The 26,669-nt window shown below is 31.5% G+C and overlaps 1 long non-coding RNA gene across 1 annotated transcript in view; it reads right to left on the bottom strand.

Annotated features, from left to right (window-relative positions):
• Positions 1 to 17,455: 17,455 nt before the first annotated feature.
• The window catches only part of LOC140433354 (uncharacterized), an 87,418-nt gene continuing 78,204 nt past the window's right edge, over positions 17,456 to 26,669 (bottom strand). Inside the window, exon 3 of the long non-coding RNA XR_011949930.1 lies at positions 17,456 to 17,526. This is a non-coding gene — a long non-coding RNA (uncharacterized lncRNA). The remainder of the gene's footprint in view (positions 17,527 to 26,669) is intronic.

The raw sequence follows: 26,669 nt of genomic DNA, 5'->3' as shown, positions 1-26,669 counted from the left end.
GCCCTCTTTGTGGTTGTCAATGTTCACAAATTTTCTTTATGTCTTCATTTATTAACTATAATAATGGATATATAATTGTTTCATACTGAATACGTCTTTTAATTTTGATTTAATAAGAAATAATTGTTTATATTTTATCATATAAAAAAAATGTAAAAAATGTTATTCTGGAGTAATGTATTTGTTAATACATTCTTTTGGAGTTGTCCGTTTCTCGCTCTTCTTTTCATGTAGGGCAAAATTAATTTTGTGGACAGTTACTTTAGGAATAATCTCCATTCTTTATTTCGCCCATTCTTATAGTTGAAGTGTTCAGTCAGAAAATAAAATGCATTGAAAGTTCCTACATCTACCATATTGTTCCATATAACAACTGGTCATATTTTTGTTTATTTTTTACATGTGTAATTTGCAATTTTCTGATCCATTATGTCAACACCTCCTTTTTTATTATAGCTATGTACAATTTCTCGTTTCTTTTTGTTTCTTTTGCTCAGCAATATCACAGCTTTATTTTTTTTGGGTACATAACTACTCACCAATTTAATATTTTTGTGAAATTCAAAACAAGATGAATTTACAGGTCTTTTCTAATTTGCTTACATTTCTTTTAGAATGTCCCTTTTTATTTTTCTTATGCAGTTTCCAACTGCAGTAATTTCAAGTGACAATAATTTTTCAAACAAGTCATCACTTGCAAAATAGTTATCAACTACTAGATTTTTGGAACTATGAAGTTTATGTGCATAAATGAAGTGATTGCACATTTAAAAGGTGACTTCATGCTGCTGGTTTGTGTTCTCGAACTAGAGTAACTGGATTACCGCTTTCCCGTGAACACCGAATTGCTAGATTGAATTTTGCACGAGAACACTTGGCTTGGATTGGAGTAGTGTATTATTTTCCGATAAATTGAGATTTTATCTTACAGACTCAGACACACGTGTAAAAGTGTGGCTACATTAAAGCGAGAGGTATGCTCAAGCATGTGGTACTGAGCTTGAAGAGTCAGTTATGACACGGGGAGGCATATCGTTTGATGCTCGCACGGAGTTAGTCGCTATCGAGAATGGCACATTTACTGCACATAGGTACCTGACACAGATTCTAGAAGACTATGTTTTACCGTTTATCGGTATTCATAGAAACGATGCAACATTTATTCATTATAATACACGGTCCTACAGTGATCGTATAGTTACTGAGAATCTTGACGAGGTTAAAATCACACAATTTGTTTGACCTGTTCGCAGTCCAGATATCAATTCCATAAAACATGTTTGGGATGGGATGAAGAAATGTTTACGGTGTCATATACCGGCCCCCAGAAATTCACGAGAGCTTCGCGACATATTGGTGCAAGAATGGAGCAATCTTTTGCAGATGAGTTCAAAATCTGATCCAAAGTATGCCTCGTCGTTAGAAACCTATTATCACTGCTAAAGGAGAGAATACTACTGAAGTTTTTAAAATTTCTTTTGTTTTAACAAAAAGCACATCAAATTAAAATTCCTTCTCAATATTTAGCATATTAAAAGAAAATTGTTCATTTTCAATACTTTTCATTAGCTTTAAGGGACAAAATTGTGTAATAAAAATTTAATTTTAATGTTATATTTTACAAGTCCCTTGTATATGCTATTCGTACACTCTATATTTATTGACTGTGTTTTATCGCTATAGTTTTTTTGCAACAAAACAAAAAGAAGCAATAAATGTACTAATTCTATAAATATACTAATTTCCAAGTGTTCACGAATTTTATTCGGCTACTGTTTAATTGTTGATTATTATTAATTGTGTTTATTATGGAGCGTCAATAACGTAATTTAATCCGAGAAGAATGTGCCCAAGCAGTGATACTGTCTGAAGAAGGGTGGAGTTACCGAAGAATTGGTCGTTGGTTTAATGTGTCCCACACATCCGTCTCACGGGTGTTAGAAAGATTCCTCCATACAGGGGATCATACTCGCAGACCAGGGCAAGGACGAAACCGGGTAACTACCCCTATTCAAGATCGATTTATAAGAATTTATGCTCTTCGACAACGTTTTCTAACACATCGAAGTCTACAAATTCAGCTTCGAGACGTGCATGCTATACAAATTAGTACTGAAGCTGTTCGCCAGCGACTTAGGGAATACAACTTAACATCTAGGATTGCCGCCCGAAGTCCTCTATTAACTGCAGAGCATCGAAGGGGGAGACTGCATTTTGCCAGAGAACACGTTAATTGGTTAGAGGCTGATTGGAAACGAGTGCTATTTACTGATGAATCCCGATTTTGTTTGTACAATAACGACAGACGGGTTCGTGTATTGCGACGACCCAACCAACGATATGGTCAGTGTAACTTCTCACACACCACATTTTTTGGTGGAGGATCCGTTATGGTGTGGGGTGGTATTTCTTTGACCGCACGTACGGACCTAGTGGTCATATAAAATGGAACTGTTACAGCTGAAAGGTATATATTGGAGATCCTGGAGCAACATGTAGTACCATTCGCTCCTTATATCGGTGAAAATTTCTTACTAATGCAAGATAATGCCAGACCTCACGCTGCACAGATCGTCAGAAATGATCTAGAAGAGGTAGAAATTAACACTATGGAATGGGCAGCACATAGTCCGGATTTAAATCCGATTAAAAATCTCTGGGATATCCTTGGTAGGCGATTAAGAGCGACACCGATCCCACCAAAAAACTTACAGGAAGTGGGATAGAAGCTTATCCAAATTTAGAAAGAACTAGACCAAAATGAAATACGGCAATTCATTTTAAGTATGGGCCAACGATGTGAGGCTATTATACGTAGTAGAGGTGGAAACACTCGTTATTAAGACTTTTTTCATATTTTAGTTTACTTTTCTTATCATTATTTTTTTAGTATTTTCCGTTTTATTTTTTTTTATCCTGTACTTCAACATTTTCTGATGATTAGACAAATTGTTATAATTGCTAATAAAATGTAGAATAAATCTGGTGAAGTTTTATTTTTTATTCTTTGCCTGTTTACAAATAAAATTGATTTATTGAAGTGGTGCGTTAATTTTTTGGAGAAGTGTATATATATAGATTATGGCATTATGTTTCTTGAACCGTACTATATTTATAATAGCGTTGTGTAGCTTAAGGAAAATGTACCTCTATGTCCTATCGTTTCCTGCATTCAATCACCCTTTAAGAATTTTTCAATCACTAACATCCCAATAAAACTTGCCATTGACATCATTAAAAGAAGTGGAATGGTATAAAAGAATACACTAACATCCCATTGCAAGAATTCCAATCATCTGTAGAGTTAACATTAAACTCAACATACTTTTTATATAAGGACAGATATACCAACAAATGAATGAATTTGCAATAGGTGCAAGTATTTCTAGTGTCATTGCTCAACTGGTTCTGGAAGATTTAAAAGAATCTGTCATGAGTCATTTAGATTTTATTGTACATGTACATTTAATGTATCTGTGCTATCCCAAGAAATAAAATAAACGACATTTTAGACAATTTTAACAGTTACCATCCAAAACTAAAGTTAACTATGGAAATTGAACAAAATAATAAAATAAATTTTTTGGATATCACCTTACATCGCATTAATAACACAGTTAAAACCATGTGATTTACAAAAGGAACATGGTCTTCACGATATCTCAACTATAAATCTCATCATCCATCCTCCCATAAGATGTCTGTAATTAAAAGTCTTGCTGATAAATCTATAAAACTAACAGATCCAGAATACAGACCAACTGCAATAAAAAAAGCAAAAAATGCCCTTCTAAATATTGCATATCCCGAACATCTAATCTAAACTATATTCAAATCAAGATTAATCAATTTTACAACCATACAAATAACAATAAATCCAACAGTACCAAGATTACGTATACAACTCTTCCATATATAAAAGGTTTATCCGAACAACCAACAAATCTTTTAGAGGCAAACATAACATAACAGTGACTCACAAAGGCAACAACCTTTTAAATGAATATTTCACTACACTATAAACACAAACTCAAAAATTCAAAAATAACATGTTGTTTACTAGATACCATGTATTAACTGTGAAGGTGTCTATAGCGGTCAAACCAGTCAACTGCTTCAATCCAGAATTCGTTCTCACAAATATGAAAAGAACAACATCACTGCGCTCGCAAAATATGAAAATGAGAATAAGCATAAATTTGACTTCGAAAACATTAAAATTTTAAAATCCGAACAAAACAAAAAGATACACAGAACCTAAATAATATAACACCATAAAAAACTCTTAAAGTCATAACATATCTCCACTTTACCTTTTTCGAAAACACAAACGATACGTCCATGTAAAAATAATTATATACTAATGACAGTAAACTATGAGATATCAGTTATTAATTTTTACTTCTGTCAATTCATTAATGTCAAAGTTTGGTAAGTTTCATATATTTTACAATAACTTTTTGTTCATAATCTTGTATATTTTAGAATCTTGACAAAGGCTCGGGGTTTCCTGCCAAAACGTTGATTTCAATGGACAATAAAATCTAGTTCCAAATTTAATATTACTTATTGAACCAAAACCCAAGAAATACTAACTTTATATTATATATATATATATATATATATATATATATATATATATATATATATATATATATATATATGTTATATGAGAAAATATTAACCTTGAACTAGCTTAAGTTCGCCGACTTCAGATTTCATCATCCCATTCCCATAGAAACCGCTGAGCACGCATTAGAACTTTGTAAGAACCGTTGGCCAATATTCATGGGAACAGCAATTCAGCACTTCATACCAAACCTATAAATTACCATTCTCAGATGCCGGAACCACTCTTAGCTGCAACTTCGACCAGTCCAGTTATTGTAGTCATTTTAAATTAATTTAATTTTGTACTATTATTTAATATTTAATCTGTAACAAATAAAGTTCTTTTTTAAAAAGTCAAATACGTGATTAGTGATCTAACAATTGGCGCAAAGTCAGTAGGATCCGGTTAACGTTGCTAGAACACGTGTATACTCACTGGCAGCGGCGGATTCTCATCCCTTAACGGAACAAAGAATCTACGGAAGTCCTCACTCCTGTGACCTACGGAAGGAACACGTAGTGATGCCCCTGGTAGCCAAGCAGAGAGAACAAGATGACCCTTAAAGAAGAAAGCATCTCCGAACAACCTCACTCCTGTGATCTACGGAAGGAACACCTAGTGAAGCCCCTGGTAGCTGAGCAGAGAGAACAAGGCGTCTCGATGTTCTTCTTTATGTAAGTGGATTTTGAATCATCTCGTTAATAATTTGTTATAATAATTTACGAAATTAACTATACTGCAAGTCAATTAATCAAGATACATAAAAAAAAATACAAGTTGATTATCTAATATTTGAAATTATTGATATTGACATATTTCTTTCATACTATTTTATACTGATATTTTATTGACATATTTTTTTTACTTGCTATATTTTGGTATATTTTTCTTGATATATTTTTATTTGGTATATTTGATACATTTTTGTTGATATATTATTTGATATTTTTATATTGATACATTTTTGCCCTTTATATACCACCACATTTTTTTTTCTCCCTTATATACTGATACATTTTATATTTCTCCATACTTCTATTTTTCATTTTCGTTTAAAAATATCTCGAAAAATGCCTGAGACACGTTCCCAGACTCAACAAGAAATCGAACCATACAAGCTTTCGGAAATATTTTCTATTATCCCAGAATTTGAAGGCGATCCGATTTCTCTTTCTACATTTTTAGATGCGTGCGACTGTGCTTTTAAAATGGCCACAGGCGATCAGCGCGTTCTATTAACGATTCACGTAAAAAATAAACTCAAAGGTAAAGCTGCACAGCTTATTAATTCTAGAAAACCAATTTCTTATACAGAAATAAAACAATTACTAAATCTACATTTCGGAGACAGTAGAGACCTGACCTCCTTAATACAAGACTTACAAAGATTAAGACAACTATCTAACGAATCTCCTCTAACTTTCTTTAACCGTTTACAAGTTCTGAATGCAAAAATGCACGCCTCGATCCAAGTAGCAAATTTATCCCCAGATCAAAAAACTGCCCAATGTGACTTAATCGATACCATGGCCCTAAACACACTTTTAACCGGTTTAGAACCTCGTCTAGGACAAATTATTAGGGCTAGTAATCCAAAAGATCTCATTGAAGCAAGCAATCGTATTAGACGCGAACTTCAATTGTCATATTTTGAAGAACAAAAATCTAATTCTAGATCGACTATTCCTAAATCCTCTCAACCAATGAGAAGACCCTCATCTCAGTTTACAAAATGTACAAATTGTGGCCGCATTGGTCATCTAAATAGTGAATGCCGCTCTTCACGTTTCGTACAGCCAAACAAAACTTTTTCTAGACCACACGGTTACCAAAACCAATATAATAATGGACCTAACAACTATCAAAACAATCAGAACCTTAATAGGAATCAATATTCCTCCAACAATCCAAATTTCAACCAACAAAGACCTTCCTTTTCATCTCAAAATCAAAATCAAAATCGTCCATCTGTTATTCAAAGAAACCCAAACTTCCAAAGAGCACATGTTTTAAACGAATACCCTGATGAAATGACGACTAACTATTATACAGACGATTACTATACAGACAATTATTATAATACCGATAACTATGAAAACTATGAAACGGATTATTATACAGAAAATAATCCGCAAACTGATAACTTTTACGAAACCAATAACACACAAAATTATCAGGATTTTCTTTCACTTCAGAATCAAAATCATCCTCCCAATCATACGAACCCCTCAACGGATATTACGAATATCCAAGAACAAATCCAAGCACTCAACTTGGACAACTTTCATCCGAATCTCAATTTTCCCGAACAGACATTCATGTAACCCCATTTCATACAATGAGTTCCAAAAATTTATATTACATTAACGATGCTACCTACACTTTTAAACTTTTAATCGACACAGGTGCTGGAATCACTGTTTTCAAAGAAAACACAGCACGCAATTATCATAATAGATTTCCTGAAAACGTTACTATTCAAGGTATAACCGATCAAAAATTGTTAATAACAGAATCTGTCCTGATTCCCTTCACTGCCGATAATCCTCACAAAGTCTTTATTTTCAATCTAGACATTGATTTCGATGGCATAATAGGCCTAGACTTTCTAGATCATTATGAATGCGTAATAGATCTTAAATCCCGACAGTTGCATACAAATTTTTAAACTGTCACCCTTCACAAAGTAGGACACGAGACAAACACACCTCCTAAAGACAAAACACCGACACACCCCACAGAAATAAGACAAAACGAACCTAAAATAAAAATTAAATCAGATTCTAAACAGGAATCAAATTTAAAATATCAAAACCCTATAAATGAAAAATATACTATCGTAAAAAACCGAGATCAAGACAAAAATTTTGAAAGACCGGAGAGAAAACGAATAAAATGAAAAAACAGAATTACCATTGACAGCCGGACCGAACAAATATGCAGACTAAAATGCAACTTATCAAATACAGATGCCATATTATCAGCTCAAGAAATAGAAAAAGTTAGATTACTTCATGCATTAGTCCATGTAGATGAAAATGGAGAATTCTTAACTTCCGTACTAAATGCTAATGCTATGCCGAAGACAATCGAATTTTCAGACATTTCAATCGAACCTTTCAAAAATTCGGAGACAATCCTATCCTACAACGGAAATGATTTTGAAGAACCCGTAGTAGATAGAACACGAATAATTAAAGAACAACTAAGAATTGATCATCTAAATTGCGAAGAACAAGAACTAATTCTAGATATATGTACTGAATACGCAGATATATTTTATGTCGAAGGCGACAAACTGACCTTCACAAACGAAATCAAGCACAAAATCGAAATAAACAATGCTAAACCTGTCTTCACTAAATCCTATAGATATCCTCAAATACATAAGGAAGAGGTAAAGACGCAAATTAATAAAATGTTAGAAGAAGGAATAATACAGAAAAGCGTCTCGCCCTGGTTGAGTCCAGTCTGGGTCGTACCGAAGAAATTAGATGCGTCAGGAAAACAAAAATGGCGAGTTGTTATTGATTATCGAAAACTCAACGAACTCACAGTACAAGACCGTTATCCTCTACCACAAATATCAGAACTATTGGACTAACTAGGAAGATGCCAATACTTCACAACACTAGATTTAGCGTCTGGATTTCACCAGTTTGAAATCGAGCCACAAGACATCCAGAAAACGGCCTTTTCCGTCGAAAATGGACATTACGAATTTGTCCGCATGCCATTCGGACTAATGAATGCTCCATCTACTTTCCAGAGAGTAATGGACAACATCCTCTTAGGAATACAAAACGAAAGATGCTTAGTGTATATGGATGACATAATTATCTACTCACTCACTATTCATGATCACATGTCACGACTAACAGAAGTTTTTAAAAGGTTACGAAAAGCAAATTTAAAAATACAGCCAGACAAGTAGCATATTTGGGCCACCTTGTAACAGAAAATGGTGTAAAAACAAATCCAGTTAAAATATCTTGCATCAAAAATTTCCCGGAACCAAAGAACACCAAAGAAATAAAATCATTCTTAGGCTTAGCCGGTTACTATAGAAGATTTATTTCAAATTTTGCCAAAATTTCTAAACCACTTACGAAACTACTTCAGAAAGACGTACCTTTTATTTTTAATTCTGATTGCAAAGAAGCCTTTAACGAACTCAAAAATATTTTAACTTCAGATCCAATACTTATATATCCCAATTTTGAGGAACCATTTTTACTCACAACTGACGCTAGTGCATTCGCGATTGGAGCCGTTCTATCGCAAGGCCCTATTGGAAAAGATTTACCCATAGCTTATGCCTCCAGAACTTTATGCGGTGCCGAAACAAAATATTCGACTATAGAGAGAGAACTATTAGCTATCGTATGGGCAGTCAAACATTTTAGACCATATCTTTTTGGCCGAAAATTCACCCTGATTACCGATCATCGACCCCTTACATGGCTTTTCTCGATAAAAGATCCCGGAAGCCGATTAGCGCGTTGGCGCCTAAAACTCGAAGAATACAATTATAAAATAGAACATCGCACAGGAAAAATAAACAGAAATGCAGATGCCCTCTCAAGGATAAAGATTAACCATTTCAAGGATTGTGCAAACTTTCAATCAAAAATCTCATTACATGCATCGAATGAAGATGACACGGAAACTCAAGAAAACGAAGACGACGATGAAGAAAATATAGAAAAAATGTCCGAAGAACTTGACAAGTTTATCGAACTGTATAGAACAAAGTCAATAATCGATTATTCTAAAATTGAAACATCGAATACGGACTTATTAGACAAATCCAACAAAAATATTGTTACATTTTTTTGGCAAAATAAACTTGAAGAACTCCACGAGAACATAATGAATGACATATTCGAAGAAAACATGGAATATAGTAACCGAAGAATTAATAATGTACACAGCAAAACTGTAAAAGATCGAAAATATTTTATTATACCATTACCGTTTGATCCCGAACGAGTAATATCATACTTGTTTCTTGTACTTTTTGCAAATAAAGATCAATTCGATGAATCAAAAATATATTGCGTCGAAAATAATCTCGAACTACCTATCCTAGAGATATTTTCTTATATTTTTGCTGACAAAGAATTAAAATTAAGAATCTGTCAGAATATAATTAAAACAGCCAGCGAAGACGAAATCCCTCAAATTTTAGATCATTACCGTTGCGGTAAAAACAACTTACATCGAGGAATAAACGAAACTGTCAGAAGAATAAAGCAGAAATACAATTGGAAGAATTTAACAAAAGATGTAGAGAAATTTGTAAAAGCATGTGAAATTTGCCAAAAAGTTAAGATTTGTAGGAAAAACTTAAGTGGACCACTAGTCATAACAGAAACTCCAAAAACACCATTCGAAAGAATAAATATGGACATATTAGAATACCCTACTAGGAACTACGCTTTAACTATTCGTGACGAATTGACAAAATTCACGCAAGCCTATCCTTTGGAAGACAAAAAGGCAGTAACAGTAGTCAAGACACTCCTACTCTTTTTTCAACACTATGGAACACCACTAAGAATTCATTGTGACTGCGGTCGAGAATTCGAGAATGCTATAATCAAAGATCTATGCGAACTATACGACATTAAACTAACATTTTCTAGCGTTAACCATCCACAATCTAATGGATCTATAGAAAGGTTTCATGCCACACTCTCAGAAATGATTAGAGCAAATCAAGCCGAGAACCCAAACGATCATCCCTTCACTATACTTCCTTATGCAATAATATGCTATAACAACACAAAGAATAAGACCCACGGTTTCACACCATATGAACTTATATTTGGGCACACTGCAGGCCGACCACCAGAAACTCTATACAATCAAAAAACACTAATGAGTAAATATATTCGAGACCTGAATAACCGCATGGAATATTTTTACAAAGTAGCCAGAGCAAAAACAGAAAGACAGAAAGAAAAGGCGAAAGTAAGATTTGACGAGAATATTTCAGAATGAAGACCTGATTTTAAAATTGGTGACAAAGTTTACGTAAAAGAATCCCAAATTAAATCAAAATCGGATATTCTTTTTAATGAACCTTTCGAAATTCAAGAAGTTTTTACAAATTCCGCAATTATCCTTAACCCCAAAACTAACCAAACCTCTAAAGTAAATTTTGACAGACTTAAACCTTATTTTGAATAATTTTCCTTTACAGATTCTATGGACTCCTTCCTATCGTCCAATCCCAAATTCTCCTCACTCCAATTAATAACACAATTGGAATATTTTTTCATGAAAAAGGAACTATACGAATATCTAATGACAAATGGACTTTACTTGTTTACAAAGAATTATTACCTATCTAAACTACAATATCCAATAACGACAGAATTTTGGAAAACCTGTTAGAAAAATTTATTAACGTGGATACACCGAGAAAACTTGCCTTTCAAGCCGAAGTACAGACACATGTTAGTCTGCTAAAACAAATCTCAAACTCCGTTAATTTAAAATATAAAGAAATAACCTCTGACACAGTACCTTATAATAAACGCCTAAAACGCGGTTTAGTAAATGGTATCATAGACTTAATGGACGCATTAAAAGAAATCTCACAGTCATTACAAAATAACGTATTGCCTCTACCCACTTATATGTCAAATATAGCTCAGTATATTGACATAATAAAACTGCAAGCTTATCAGCTTGATTCAAAAATTGTTTTCGTCCTCGAAATTCCGTTAGTTGATCCCGAAATATTCACCTTGTATCAATTATATTCAATACCAATATTAGATGATCAAACTGGTTTTCATCATATACTTTCAACTGTTCATAAATACATAGCGCGAGATGATGATTCAATTTCATATGTCTTACCCATGGACACCGAAAAATGCAAACAAATCAGTCAAAACCAAAGAATGTGTACAGACATTCTTCCGTATCCCATAGACACAGATGCTATATGTGAAGCCCAGCTTTTGAAACCTCTCAGCAACTTACCAAAAACTTGCCAGATGTCCATGCTCTTGGCACAAGGTTACAATGTACAAGAAATTGACCGAAATTTATGGTTACTAACCATTTCCTATCCATTACCAGTAACAATCAAATGTGCAAGGAAAGACGTCACTACAAAAATAATAAAAACAAATTCAATCTTAAGATTAATTCCCGAATGTATTGCATTCATCGGCAGTACCAGAATTCATGCTAGAGACCAAATTGAGAAATATACAAATATCACGTATAGAAGTCACCCAGTTAACGTACCCTACAGATGCTGTGACCATTTTGAGACAAAGAGTCACCTATCAAAATTGAAACCACTAAAACTCAGTAAAATCAACGTAGATGACTTAAATATTGCACAACACAAATTGGACCAATATTCAGAAGAACTGGACCATATTATGAGCCAATCATTCATTGAGGAACATCTACCCTTATTCACTATATCAACCTTATCCCTGATTATTATCCTAGTTATCTTATACCTTTTCTGCAAATACCGAACCAAAATATTCCCAAAAATTGCAATCTCCTTGTCCCCGGATCAGACTCCAACTCCACTACCACGCGGAAATTCCATTAGACAGAAACTTCAAAGCTTAACCTCCTTCAGAAGAAGACCCAATGTCCAACAGGAAAGCGAAGCAGTAACACCAATTACTCTGTAAAAGTCAAAGCAATGGCATTGACTTTTCACTAATAAGGGGAGCTGTTATATGAGAAAATATTAACCTTGAACTAGCTTAAGTTCGCCGACTTCAGATTTCATCATCCCATTCCCATAGAAACCGCTGAGCACGCATTAGAACTTTGTACGAACCGTTGGCCAATATTCATGGGAACAGCAATTCAGCACTTCATACCAAACCTATAAATTACCATTCTCAGATGCCGGAACCACTCTTAGCTGCAACTTCGACCAGTCCAGTTATTGTAGTCATTTTAAATTAATTTAATTTTGTACTATTATTTAATATTTAATCTGTAACAAATAAAGTTCTTTTTTAAAAAGTCAAATACGTGATTAGTGATCTAACATATATATATATATATATATATATATATATATATATATATATATATATATATATATATATATATATATATATATATACTTTCTGTAGTTTTCCGGGTTTGACCCCGCGTTGAATAATTTTGGTTTTGATTTTGACGACGTTTCGGCAAGGTCGCACTTGCAATTGTCAAGTCATGTAGTAGCGCTTCTCGCTGATGCTTGAAGTTGACAGTTAACAGTTAACTAATGACTTTTTTAACAGTTTTTGACCACATTGTAGAATTTTTATAAATTAAAAATCCTGTATGTTTATTTATTTTGTATATCATGACGTACATGTATAAGAACTTCCTCGGAAATTACTGAAAGAGTAGTAGTAGTATATTAATAATTATTATTATTTCACTATAATATTACACTAACCTACGCCGACATTATCTTAACAATTCATATCTCGTTATTTTAATATCAGAAAACCATATTTTAATTTAATTAAATGTGCAAAATAAAATCCAACAAACAAACAAAAAATTATAAAAACTTCAGAAATCTGGCATGAAAAGTGAAAATTGTCAGGAGAGAAACCAAGAAAAGAGATGAACAAAGGACTTTAAATCGTTTCGTGTCAAGGTTCCATAGAAAGTGGACATCGCATCAAGGGCTCTAATCTAACGATTGTAGTTATCATTTAGTGCCAACTGACATGCGATATTTAATATTGTATCACTCTGTCATTAAGCGGCCATTATCATTTTCTATTCTCTCACTAGACTTCATCATACCATCTCTTTTTGTTTCAATAGGCCGGTTTAGTAATGTTGTACTGCACACAAAATTTGTCAGTAGAATGTATAGGATAATATATATGTATACATATACATACATATATATATATATATATATATATATAAATATATACATATACATATATATATATACATATATATATGTATATATATATATATATATATATTATATATAAATTCCTTTTCATCAATTTGCACGGTGAAGGTTCGACCACCTACTTAGAAATAGAATAAACACATGTGCGGATGCTCCTAAATAATTATGGAAGCTATTACTCAGATTAATAACCAACTTAATAAAACAAGTTTGGAAAAAATGAGAAATTACTAAAAGGCTGGAAAATTGCGTCCATACGTGCGATCCACAAAAAGGAAGATAAAAGATTGTGCAAAAATCATAAAAGAATTGCTTTATTAGATGAAGCATATAAGACATTGGCTTTATTAATAAGAAACTGACTAATAAAATATGAATCTGAAGTAATAGGCGAATATCAGGGAGGGTTTAAACGAGAAAATAATCAAATCTAAATCCAGGAATACGAAAATCAGGATTTACAAAACGATTGTGCAACCTTCCAATTATTCATTTAGAATAACTTAAGTATTAAGTAAGAAAAATACAGAAAAATTGGAACCATAGGAAAGAAAGATATTACTCAAAGTATATGGAGGGATAAAGTACAATGACGGTGTATGGAGAAGAAGTACAAATAAGAAAATAATGGAGCTCTACAACCAACTAAGCATAATACAAAAAGTAAAAGACAAATGACACGACCGGAAAAAAATAGTAAAAAAAACAATGGACCAGGTCTATTTTAGTCGATTTTCTTGGGCTTAGGTTCACAAAAAAGACTGTCATGATACTAACACATTTTTATTTACTTTTTTCTACGTTTCGGCAGGAATTTCATCTTCTGTCTAAATACAACATTACGATTGCTCATAAAGGGCACAATCTTTTAAAAAAGAATTTTACAAGACTAAAAACAAAAACCTCTTTATTAAAAAAATCGCATGTTGTGTATGAAATTCCCTGCTCGAATTGTGATGGAGTATATATTGGACAAACCAGTCAGCTACTTAACTCAAGAATACGTCAAGGTACGTCAACCGCTCTCACAAAATATGAAAACGAAAGGAAACCTAAATTTGATTTTGACAAAACTAAGATCCTAACAAGTGAACATAGCAGGAAGAGGAGGGAGCTCCTAGAGTCTATACAAATCAAAAAGAATAATAATGCAATAAATGATAAAAAATATGTAAAAAATGTTAACAAGATATATAACAAGTGAACATAGCAGGAAGAGGAGGGAGCTCCTAGAGTCTATACAAATCAAAAAGAATATAATGCAATAAATGATAAAAATTATGTAAAAATTTTTTAAAAACACACAAAAAGATAATCTCAGAACGCCTAAAATAACTCATTGTTTAAATGATAAACCAACATCAATAAACAACATATTAAATTTTAAAATACATTTTACATGTAGTGGCGTAGTGGGTCTGTCCTATGCTTCTATTATTATTTTAATTGTGACGTTATATGTATACTTGTTAGCAACGAGCTTTTACATGCTTGGTAAGTCAAAAGTTTCTCTTTTAAACCTTATACCTAATGCCTTTGATAAAATGTTTTTTAGTCAATAATATTTCTTAATATTGAAGTAAATAAAAATATGTTAGTATCATGACAATCTTTTTATGAACCTAAGCCCAAGAAAATCTACTAAAAAATATATATTGAGATTCAAGAACTAAACTCAAACTATATATATATATATATATATATATATATATATATATATATATATATATATATATATATATATATATATATATATATGTATATATATATATGTATATATATATATATATATATATATATATATATATATATATATATATTAATGTGATATCAAGAATTTTAATTTTAAAACTTTACAAAAAATTTATATAAAACATTACCTAAAATTTTTGATTTATGATTTATATCACATCTTTCAATTTTGTTATCTCAGGTTTTACTCGTGCTTCAATATCTATACTTTACAGCTGATAAGTTAGGTCCAAAGAATAACGAAATAAAACAACATAATATGATATGAAGATAATGTAATAAAATAAACTGATTAAAATACCTCCAAAAATTATTAGCATACAATGTTTATCAAACAAAATTCGTTCTACGTACGTAAACCTTCAATAATGCATGGATAATAGAATACAATTACAATCTAAAATCTAGCTTATTATTCTACATAAACAAATCAAATAATGTTCCGTGTCCTTCCTAATACAATTTTGATATATCGATTGTACCAAGAAAAATTTGTATGAATTATCCAATTTTCTCCACAGCTCCTTGTCCCCTCTCAGAACAAATTTGATCTCCTTCGACTATGGACAACTTATTCACACATTGCTAATATGATATAATATTATTTTACCCAAAATTCTCAAATTGAATATATTATGAATGTTTCTCCCGTTGAAACGCTTCCTCTGCCTTGAGTTGTACAATTCCTCGTTCTGTGCAAAATGAACTAGCAGTTGTCAGCAGCCTCCTATGTAATTGGCAATATTAAACAAGATATTGCAATTTAGTGTCTTCAATGCTCTCCTTCGAATGCACGTACCTTTCCAATGATGCCAGCCTCTTTTCCTCTCGCCAAACTTAAACGTAGAATACAAGTAGGAAAAGTTTACTTACAAATTTATACCAGATCAACTACCGTCGGACACACTTACTTCACCAACTCACAACTTATTCTTTATCACTTACTACCTCTGGATACTACCTCGAAAACCAACCATTCACTTTAAGAAACTCGAACTAACTCCCTCTCTCATCTCCTCTATCCATCCATCCAACCTCTCATTATACACACCCACATCCACTTTCCAAATTCTCGGCCAATCAGAAATTTGTATACCACTCCCACATAAAATCAGAAATACCTACAAACTTTCCTAATTCATATTATTTCCACAAGGACACTTAATTTCTACTGGGTATTTACATATTCCGAACAATCATTTATTTATTAACTATTTTTATTGTCTTGTTCATGGCGCAAACCCGGATTACTGAACACTTTATGGCTTATGGGGAAAAACCATCGTTAACTTCTATTCATTGTACCCGCACTATTCACTTGTTATATTTATACAAAAGATTATTTATGACTAAGATTGCCTTTGGTTAATTCCAGGCAGCTCGGAGTATTTTTATTTTCTATAATCTCTGAAATATTGATTTCATCGTTGATTCAATATTTTTACTCTTCAATTTTGAATACCACAACAATATATATATATATATATATATATATATATATATATATATATATATATATATAGAGCAGAGCAATGGCAAACTTTTGCTAAAAACTACTATTTTTGCAAATTTCGACATGCCAGAGGACAGAAAAGAATTTATTTAAATATTTTGTTCTTCACCTCAAAAGTAGTTGGCACTTCTGTGAGCAAACCACTGAAAGTGGGAAGATATTGGAGACATTAGCTGGACTTTTTAGTTTGAATCGGAATCAGCTCGAACAGCTGATGAAGTAGATATGTTGAAATAACTGTTATACCGTTCTATTGATTCTGATTCAGAGTATGGGGTTTGACTGATTTGTTCTCCAATATCATAATGTATTGCTTATATATATATATATATATATATATATATATATATATATATATAAAGCGATTAACGTCAAATAATTGTGTTACAAATACAGACTAAACTCATTAATGTGGTGTTCATTAAATTATATATTTTTTAAACCTATAGATGATTAGATAATAAAAATTGGAAAAAACCGGCGAAAAATATGTTGATAAAAACAAAAAAGAATATCAAAAGCAGAACACCAACATATAATTATTGAATGTCTAAGATAATATCAAAATCCCCTTACCTACTGGCCTGTACGGTGGTTTATTATATTTAATTTGAATTGTTTCTGGCAATTTTAGCAAATGCTGTAAGGGGAGGACTATTCGTTAAAATATAGTCGTCGTCTATGGCTAACGTTTCTTATTCTTAATACAAATTCAGAGGTTTCCTAAAATTTCAGATATAATTTTAAAATAAATAAGAAATTTAGTTCAATATAATTAAAAGACAGTTACTAATATCGCTGTACATACAGTAAACATAAAACAAACGACGCTGCACTGCAAATATTTTCTCGTATTTAGTATCTGATTTACACATTACAAGCTTATATTCAAATTCTTAAGTCTTCTATTGAAAGGGTCTAGCCGGTTCTTCTTCTTCTTCTAATGGCGCTACAACCCTTTGTAAGTCTTGGCCTGCTTAACAATGTTCTTCCATTCTGCCCTGTCGGATACTTTCATTCGCCATTGCCTGATGTTCATGGTTTTAAGATCCCTCTCTACGTCGTCTATCCATCTTTTACGGGGCCTTCCTCTTGTTCTGTTTCCTTGGGGCTTCCATCTCTGGACTACTTTTACAGCTCGATTATCTGGCATTCTTTCTAGGTGACCAAGCCAGTTTAGTCTTTGTGATTTTACAAATCTGACAATATGTGCGCTCTGCATTAGTTCATCCAGCTCATGGTTCATTTTAATTCTCCACGAACTATCGCTGCATTGGGTTGGTCCAAATATCTTCCTTAGTATTTTGCGCTCAAATATTCTCAGTTGATTTTCATCAGTGGTTGAAAGGGTCCACGTTTCACATCCATATGTGACCACTGGTCTAATTACTGTTTTGTAGATTCTCAGCTTAGACTCACGATTCAGTAACTTACTTTTCATTAAGTCTTGTTGTTGTCATTTATTATTGAGCCTAGGTAGGGAAAAGTGGAGGCATATTTGTAGGTATGGTTGTCTACCTTCAGATTCTCATGTTCATTCGATTTTGTGCACTCCATATATTTTGTTTTGCTTTCATTTATATATAGACCAAACGTAGCAGCTTCTCGTTTCAGTTCTATACCTTTTTCGCTCAATACCCTTTTGTTGCGGCTTATTATGGCAACATCATCCGCATATGCGCATATTTGCATAGATCTTGTATTAATACAGCCGTTTGTTGTATTTTTCCATTCAACATTTCTCTCTTTTTCCTTCTGCATATTTTCTTTGCATCTTCTCTGAGTTCTTCATATGCCTTTCTATTCGATCGGGAATCCCTTTGTAGACATTTCTGTCTAGCTATATGTTTGCTATTTATTACTTGTTGGCAATCTTGGTCAAACCATTCCTCGTTTCTTTGGCTTGAGGTTTAACCTAATGTTTCCTTTGCCATATTTGTAATTGTCGTTTTAATGATATTCCATTCTTCTTCAATGTTGTTTTGTTCTCCTCTTTCATTTAATATTACTTTTATTTTCTGCTGGTACTCATTCTTCTTTTTCTAGCCGGTTAAGATAGCAAAAAATGCCCCTTGCGATATTTCAAAAATAAAAATACTATGTTGTTCTATATCAAAAATTAGTATTTTTTACAAAATTTTTGGCAGAAAATGAAAATTTTTGAACGTTTGAGAAATCTTTAAAATTTGTTTAAAAAAAACTATCTCGAACGCCACTCCAATATATATATATATATATATATATATATATATATATATATATATATATATATATATATATATATATATATATATATATATATATATATATATATATATATATATATATATATATATATATATATATATATATATATTAGAAGTGATTATTTAGACCAAAAAATAATTTATAAATACGTTCGAATTATCGGGTAAAGTGGTCTGTAAGAAAATCTTTCTTTTTTCTGAGATACTCAATATTTCGCCATTTATTTAATAGCTTCCTCAGGAGTAAACTAAAACAATTTGAACATTACAAAAAATGGCGTACAAATACATTTTAACACTCACAGAATTTAAAAGATTTCGCAAATAAAAACTGAAATTGAAGTATTTGAAATATTGAATGTCAAGATTAAATTGTCTTAAGCACTTTCGTTACAGCTATACGATAAAAAATTAAAATTATTTCAAATGTAAAAATAAAAATAACAATAAAAGAAACGTTAGAAGAATGATATTTCTTTGATGAATTATTAAGGTTAGTTGTTATTGAGATGAATGTTGGCTATTTTGAATATTTATAAATTTTGTTCAATATGTTACAATATATGTTACTTAACTGTCCAGTGTCCGTTTTATAATTTAAATAAAAACACTTTCAACACATACAACATATAAGAACAACTGCAGAAATTAAAATTATGTTTATCTTACTCACCATACGAAAAAAATGATGTTGCTATAAAGCTGTAATCAAAATCCACAAAAGTGGGCAATTAGATCATAGCGTACTCGATTTCATGTAGAAAATTGATTTAATAAATTGTAAAAACATTTACCAAAAAAGATATTTTAGGTAAATTTTTATCTTTTTATCTAAGACACAATTGGCTTCACTGCAGGTTTAATAACATATCTTGTATTGACATTTGTATTCATCGCCAGTCCCTATCTCCTTGTTTTTTCTAGTATAAATTTTGCAGTGTCTGTCTCAATGCTGAATTTTTTTTTGGTGTTAAGTAGTGCCAATTTCGAGTATTTTTCGGCTTACTTTCTTATTATACATTTTATACATTCCTTGTCAGTTACTATGATGTCCAGACCATGTTCTGAAAGTGTTGCCGCAATTCAAGGTATTCAATTGTCGACAGAAAGCAATACAATAAGAACCGAAATATTGGCTGCAAACAATATAAGGTGTACACTCGAACTTCTTTGAAACACGCCTTGCTACGCCATAGCACTTAATAAAATATTTTATGATATTAAAATATTTAGGAAAGCATTTGATCAAGTTGATTAATTGTATGAGATGTCGTTCTGCTCTTCAGCATAGGCACTTTTTCTATCTGAGTGTAATTTAACGCATTCTAGCTACAATGTTGGTTGACTAACTAAAGGTCAAGTGATTAAACGTTTTTGATAAATAAAACTAGAAATAACTACGTTCTTAAAAAACTTGAATACCCATTTTGAAAACCTAATATGAGATGAAGACATTTTGCAACACTTAAATGTGCTCAATACCAAACTATAAAAAAATAAGAAATTAATTGGTGATCTGATAATACCCGTTATGAAAAAGATATTGCAAGTCAAGAACTAATTCACTTTAAAAACAATTCTTGAACACAAAAATAATTCTGAATCAGAATTAGTAGACGTTTCCATATTTTTAGATTTCATTAAAAGTTTTAAAAAGGAAGTCGCAAGAAGATTTGAAGACTTTGCAAAGGTAGAAAGGTTGTCGGTATTCTTAAAAGCGCTTTTGCATTTCCCCTAGCAGGAGAATTGAGTAATGTTGCTGCAAATTGAATCCCCTTTTTAATGCCCTTGCTCCAAATGGAGATTATAGGCTTACAGAAAGACATTTTCTTGCAAATGCATGAAACTGCATCCACCCAAGGATTTTGGAGTAAACATATTCCAGAGAAATTCCATTTCTTTGTAAAACTTCGTTTTTAAAAATGAATTTTTTTAAGAATAAATATGGATCAAGATTGAGAGACGCTCACCTATTCCCATTAGCTGCTCCCAGCGTAAACCTTTCTTTAAAAAACGGGCTCAAGAACACAAGTGTAATTTTTTACATTGATTTTAAAAATGTACACCTTGATGTTAAAAATACCTGTTTGTTGTATTTCATATTGTATTGTGAGTGAAAATTAAAAGGAGCTAGCAAACTATACGAGTGCTTTTGGCAGAACTTCGTGATACGCCACCGTCAAGTGAATCAAATTTAATGTGTGGATCTCCCCAAACCTTATTTAAAATATGTCTGGACCCCACCCATAATTAGTTGCCAATTCCTAATATAGAGTGTTTGGGACTAGACATAGCATCCTTGACGTAGCTCTTTTTTAACAGAAATTCCAGGTAGTATGGAGTTGCTTATTTTAACTTAAGACTGAGATTTATTATATAGGTTTTGCAGTGCCTTTATAAGTATATGACCCATATTGATGTCATAAAGTATTTCCAAAAATTTAGTTATTGGGACTATATCGTAGACATTTTGTAGATCAGTGAAAATTATGTAGACTTGATTCCTTGCTCACAATATTATAATACGATTATTTTAACATCGTGAAATATTAGAACGAACGAAAAAAAAAAACGAATAAAGCCTATGGAAATATAAAAGTAAAATAATGAAAAAAATGCATTGTTATACATTTTTCTTTGTAAATTTAAAATAATTATTTTATTAATTTTCTATAAAAATCATCAAATAAAAAATAGTGGTAACTGATTGTTCATATTTAACAAATTTCCTTAAATTTCCTAATCACCAAATTCCGTGCCACTATCTACAACTTATATAAATCGATTTATAATAACCTGTTGTTTATTTAATGGGCACTCTGTTCAATTTCTGCTATTGTTGTGTCCACTTTTGTTCCCTTCATAACAGCCGACAGCACACAATAGATATCTGTTTATTAAATATGTATAAAGATATCAGGAGTTTTCCTGTTGCTGGACGGTTTATTTATTAATGAAAACATGGATTTTACTTATTACGAAATTGTTATGCTCTTACTAAACAATTTAAAAAAATTAAGAGTTCAATTTATGACGTAAATAAAAGATAACCAAGTTTAATATTCTAGCTTTTCAAGATAATATTTTTTCCGGCGTATATGCATCGACGCTGTTGAAGTTATCATGTATTTGAAACATTGCATTTATGTTAAATATTGTATTTATATGGAATCAAGCCACAACTGAATAATAATAATATTTTGTACTGAAAAAATTTGTTGTTGAGATTTCCACTCTAGAAATCGTTCTCAAAAACGATTATTTATTAATTTTGTTAAAAAATTCTTGCCACAAGAAAACAGCTTCAGAACCTCATTAAACAACAAGTATGGGCCCTGTGTTATCAAAGATTTTAGAAGGTTAGACTCAACTTGGCCCAGGCTTAGAATATCATCCAATTCCTAAGATGGGCATGTAGCTAAAGCTATCCTTTTTAAGTAAAAGATTGGACAGATTTTTACACAGAGCCAATTTAGCCATAATAAGGGAGAGAATTTAATACCACAAGTTTAATTTATTTTCGGGAACTTGTAAGTGTTGAAAACTCTCTTTATTATAAAACATCAAAGTCTGATTAAGATAGAATACCACATTGTACACACATAGTATACATTAACACATACACAACAGACAAAAAATTAAAAACATTAATAAATTTAACAGCCTGTTAGAAAATATTAGTAACAACAAATATAACAACCTAATAAGACAGAATATACACAGCAGAACATTTTTTAATCTATCCACAACACAGTTAAATGCCTCTGATCAACCTCTGATCCTATCAAAAGGTCTGAATTATGATGTCACACGCCCATCAGTTTTAATATTGGGTATAATTAGTGCTGTTGAAAAAGTCTATCAAGTAATTCGAACACAAGAAAATGAATAATTGTTCAAAAAACGAAATTGGAGAAAAGTACTAAATCAAAAGCAACCATTAGTAAGGAACAATATCAGGAAATTCAAGAATTGGTCACAGATGGACCATACACGAACTAACAAAGAATCCAATTTAATCACTGGAAAACAAAATATGTATGTAAAACACTGCACAAATTCACAGAACACCTGACAGACTGCCAAAGAAAAACATTAACACCACACTATACAGTATGTCACCACATCTATATGGAGTCCCAAAAATACCTAAAGAAAATTTACCGCTCAGACCAATTTGCAACAGCTTGGACTATCCTTGCAGCATACTTAGTTCATTCTAGACAAAATATAACCTCTATCAGACAATAAAACGTACAATAAAAACTTATAATTATTATTACAAAAACTAGCAGAAATATATTATAATTACAACAATATGCTGGTTAATTTTGATATCACCAGCCTTTTCACCAATGTGCCATTGGAGAAAACGTTCAAAATATATATATATATATATATATATATATATATATATATATATATATATATATATATATATATATATATATATATAATCAAAAACCCTTCTACCCTAAGGTGTTGGGTGCTACCCATAACAAAAGTTAAATTGGGTAATCACAATATATTGAGCACAAAATCCAAACTGAATATATTAGCTGTCATGAAGCTACTAACACTTTACACAGACAATACTTATCTTCAACTTAATAATAATTTCTATAAGCCAAATTAAGGATTAGCCATGGGCTCATCCTTATCTCCAATATTAGCAGATATATTCATGGAGAATTTCGATCAAAACATTTTACACAAACAAGACAAACATCCCATAGTATGGTGGAGATATGTATATATCTCTGATAAACATCAACAATAAAGAAAAATCAATAAAATTCACCGTGGAAAAAGAAAACAATAATACACTTCCTTTTCTGGATTTGATAATCATAAAATGTAATACAGGATATGTAACCAAAGTTTACAAAAAACGAACAAACACCAACATATATTTAAATTACCACTTAAATACAAAGGAAAACATCAAAAAACAAATTATCAAATCAGTATATGGAGCCCAAAACACCTGCTCTAGTGAAAAGTCATTTCAAGAAGAAAAAAAAAGCTAACAAAGGTTTTAACAAAAAATGCTACCCATTGTTATTTATCATCAAGGAATTCCACAAGATAGGAGAAAGAAAACAACAAAACACAACAAGCAATCCAGAAACACAAGAAGGGACTTAAAGATGAAAAAATACCATATGTAAAACTCTTATCAGAAAAATTAAAAAGGATAAGAAACAAGTACATTACAGTAACATTTTAAACAACTAACACACTCAAATCTCTCTATGTGGAGAAAAACGCAACCCCACTAAGTGTCAGGATAAACGAGCATGAAACATACATCAAAAACAGAGACCTCGACAAATAACAGATAAGCAAACATGCCTGGGAGAATAAACACAGAGAAAAATAAAAAAATGCATTTATAATAATTAAAGAAACAGACATCAAAAAGAGAAAAATCAAAGAAGTAGCCCTCATGCTACTCAACGAAGAAAAATCCCATCAGCAAACCCATCATTAAAATAAAGCAGGTTTTGGTTTCCAATGCTGAAAGAAGAAGCCAACAACAAGAATATACCAGTAATAGCGGACAACAAACGCTGAGACACATCGTTTTTAATTATACACAATACATATGCACCATACAACATAGTATATAATATTATACACGAACACTTTCATATACACTCAAACGCTTTCAGTACATATTAATAATGAAACCTAATCAGAATTTGAAATTCCATAGGGCAAAAATCCACCTTCATATCTTTTCAGCCAAAGCATGCCTGTTGCCTATAACACAGCGGCCAAGTAGTCAACTTTCAATTTTGTGAAATGACATAACCACGTCAACAACTTTGACGATTATACACTCTTTTACAAAATTCTTAAATAATCTTTTTTTAGAACGATTTTCGCAGTGGAAATTAAAACGTTAAATTTTTTCAGTTGAAAATGCAATTATCATTACAATCAATTGTGGATTAATCTCATATAAATACAATATCTAACTTATAATAGCCACAAGAAAAGAGTTCAGAGCATTGCATTGATGTATTACTTATTTTATGAATTAATCAAGAATAATATCTTTATGTCTTAAACAATACATGCATTTGTTATCTTGTATGTATAAATGTAAGTATGTATATATTTCGTAGTAAGGTGTATACTAGCGAACAAGATTCATTTTGTAAGATGAATTTTAATAGGATACTATGGCAAGTAAACTTGTAAGGTAGCTTGCTATGCTTTGTAAGAGAGCTAAAGCTCATTAAAGATGGCGGCGTGTAATTAGTTTTCATTAAATACCTCCAGAAGGCTTTTATTAAGAAAAACGGAAACTTACGATTATTTATCCTTTAGAGTTGAATCGATTTCATCAATTGCGAATTGCAAGTACCGGTCATAGACATTCGTTTTGGGTAGGACAACGGTTATTTTAAAACTTAATTATTATATTCTCAACTATTCTACTACTAAAAGGTTCTCTTACTTTAAGTCGGTATGAAACACTGTTTTCTCTAGAAAAATCGGTTTCAAACTTTTTCGGTTTTTTGTCATGAAAGTTAAATTAATATGTTTTGCATTAGATGGCTTTGAACTGTCAAAAACTATCAGAAGTATAATCTAAGTTTTTCATTGTCAAATTGTTATCAGTTAGCCAAGTTTTTCCTTTAAGTTTTTTAAATTGTGGCATTCAAACACAACTCCAAAAAATAATGAAACAGGGCGACATAATCACAATAAAAAATTTTAATGGAAGTTAAATTTTCCTGCTCGTGAACAATTCGCTACATGGTTACAAAATCAGAAAAATCAAAATGAAGATTTTTAAAATACATTTTTTTGCGACGAAGCCACATTCTCACAAAATAAAAAATTTTATTTACATATGCACATTATTATTCGTACGTTGGTGACAATCCTTACGTTGTTCAAGAATTTAAGCATCGGCATAGGTTTAGCATAAACATCTCAATAGGAGTAGTTGACGATATTCTACTTGAAGCTGTTGAACTGGCTGCTCGTTTAAGTGATGATTACTTGCATTTCCTACAAAATTTACATGATTTTTTAGATAATGTGTCTTTAAATATTCGGTAAAACTTATGGTTTTTATATGACGGCTGTCCGGTATACTTTAGCAGGAATATACGAAACTTGATAATAACTACGAAGACCACTGAATTGAAAGAGGTGGTCTAGTTGCTTGGCCAGCAAGTGGCAAATTTATGCATAGAAACTAATCGTCATCACATTGAGCAACTTTTGTAACTATCTACCTTTGATACTGTGATAGTTTCATTTCATCGTAATAAATACTTTGTTGTTAAAGATGTTTAAATAAAATTTTGTTATAATTTGATTTTTTGCTTTGTTTACGAGTTGTGTGCTGCATTTAATAAACAAAAGATAATTTATAAAATTAAAGTACCTATTAATATACCTTTCATGACTAAAAAACGAAATATTTTCAAACCGATTTTTCTAGAAAATGGTGTATCCTACAGACTAAAAGTAAGAGTACCTTTTAGTACTAAAATATTAGAAAATTTATTAATATGGTATTACTAATGCTTAATAGTTAAAGACAAAAAAGTTGTGCGTTAAAATAACTGTTGACCTACCCAAAACGGACGCCTA

This window comes from Diabrotica undecimpunctata, chromosome 2, assembly GCF_040954645.1.
Source record: "Diabrotica undecimpunctata isolate CICGRU chromosome 2, icDiaUnde3, whole genome shotgun sequence".
NCBI classification, from domain to species: domain Eukaryota; kingdom Metazoa; phylum Arthropoda; class Insecta; order Coleoptera; family Chrysomelidae; genus Diabrotica; species Diabrotica undecimpunctata.
This window is presented reverse-complemented; position numbering and strand designations above follow the sequence as displayed.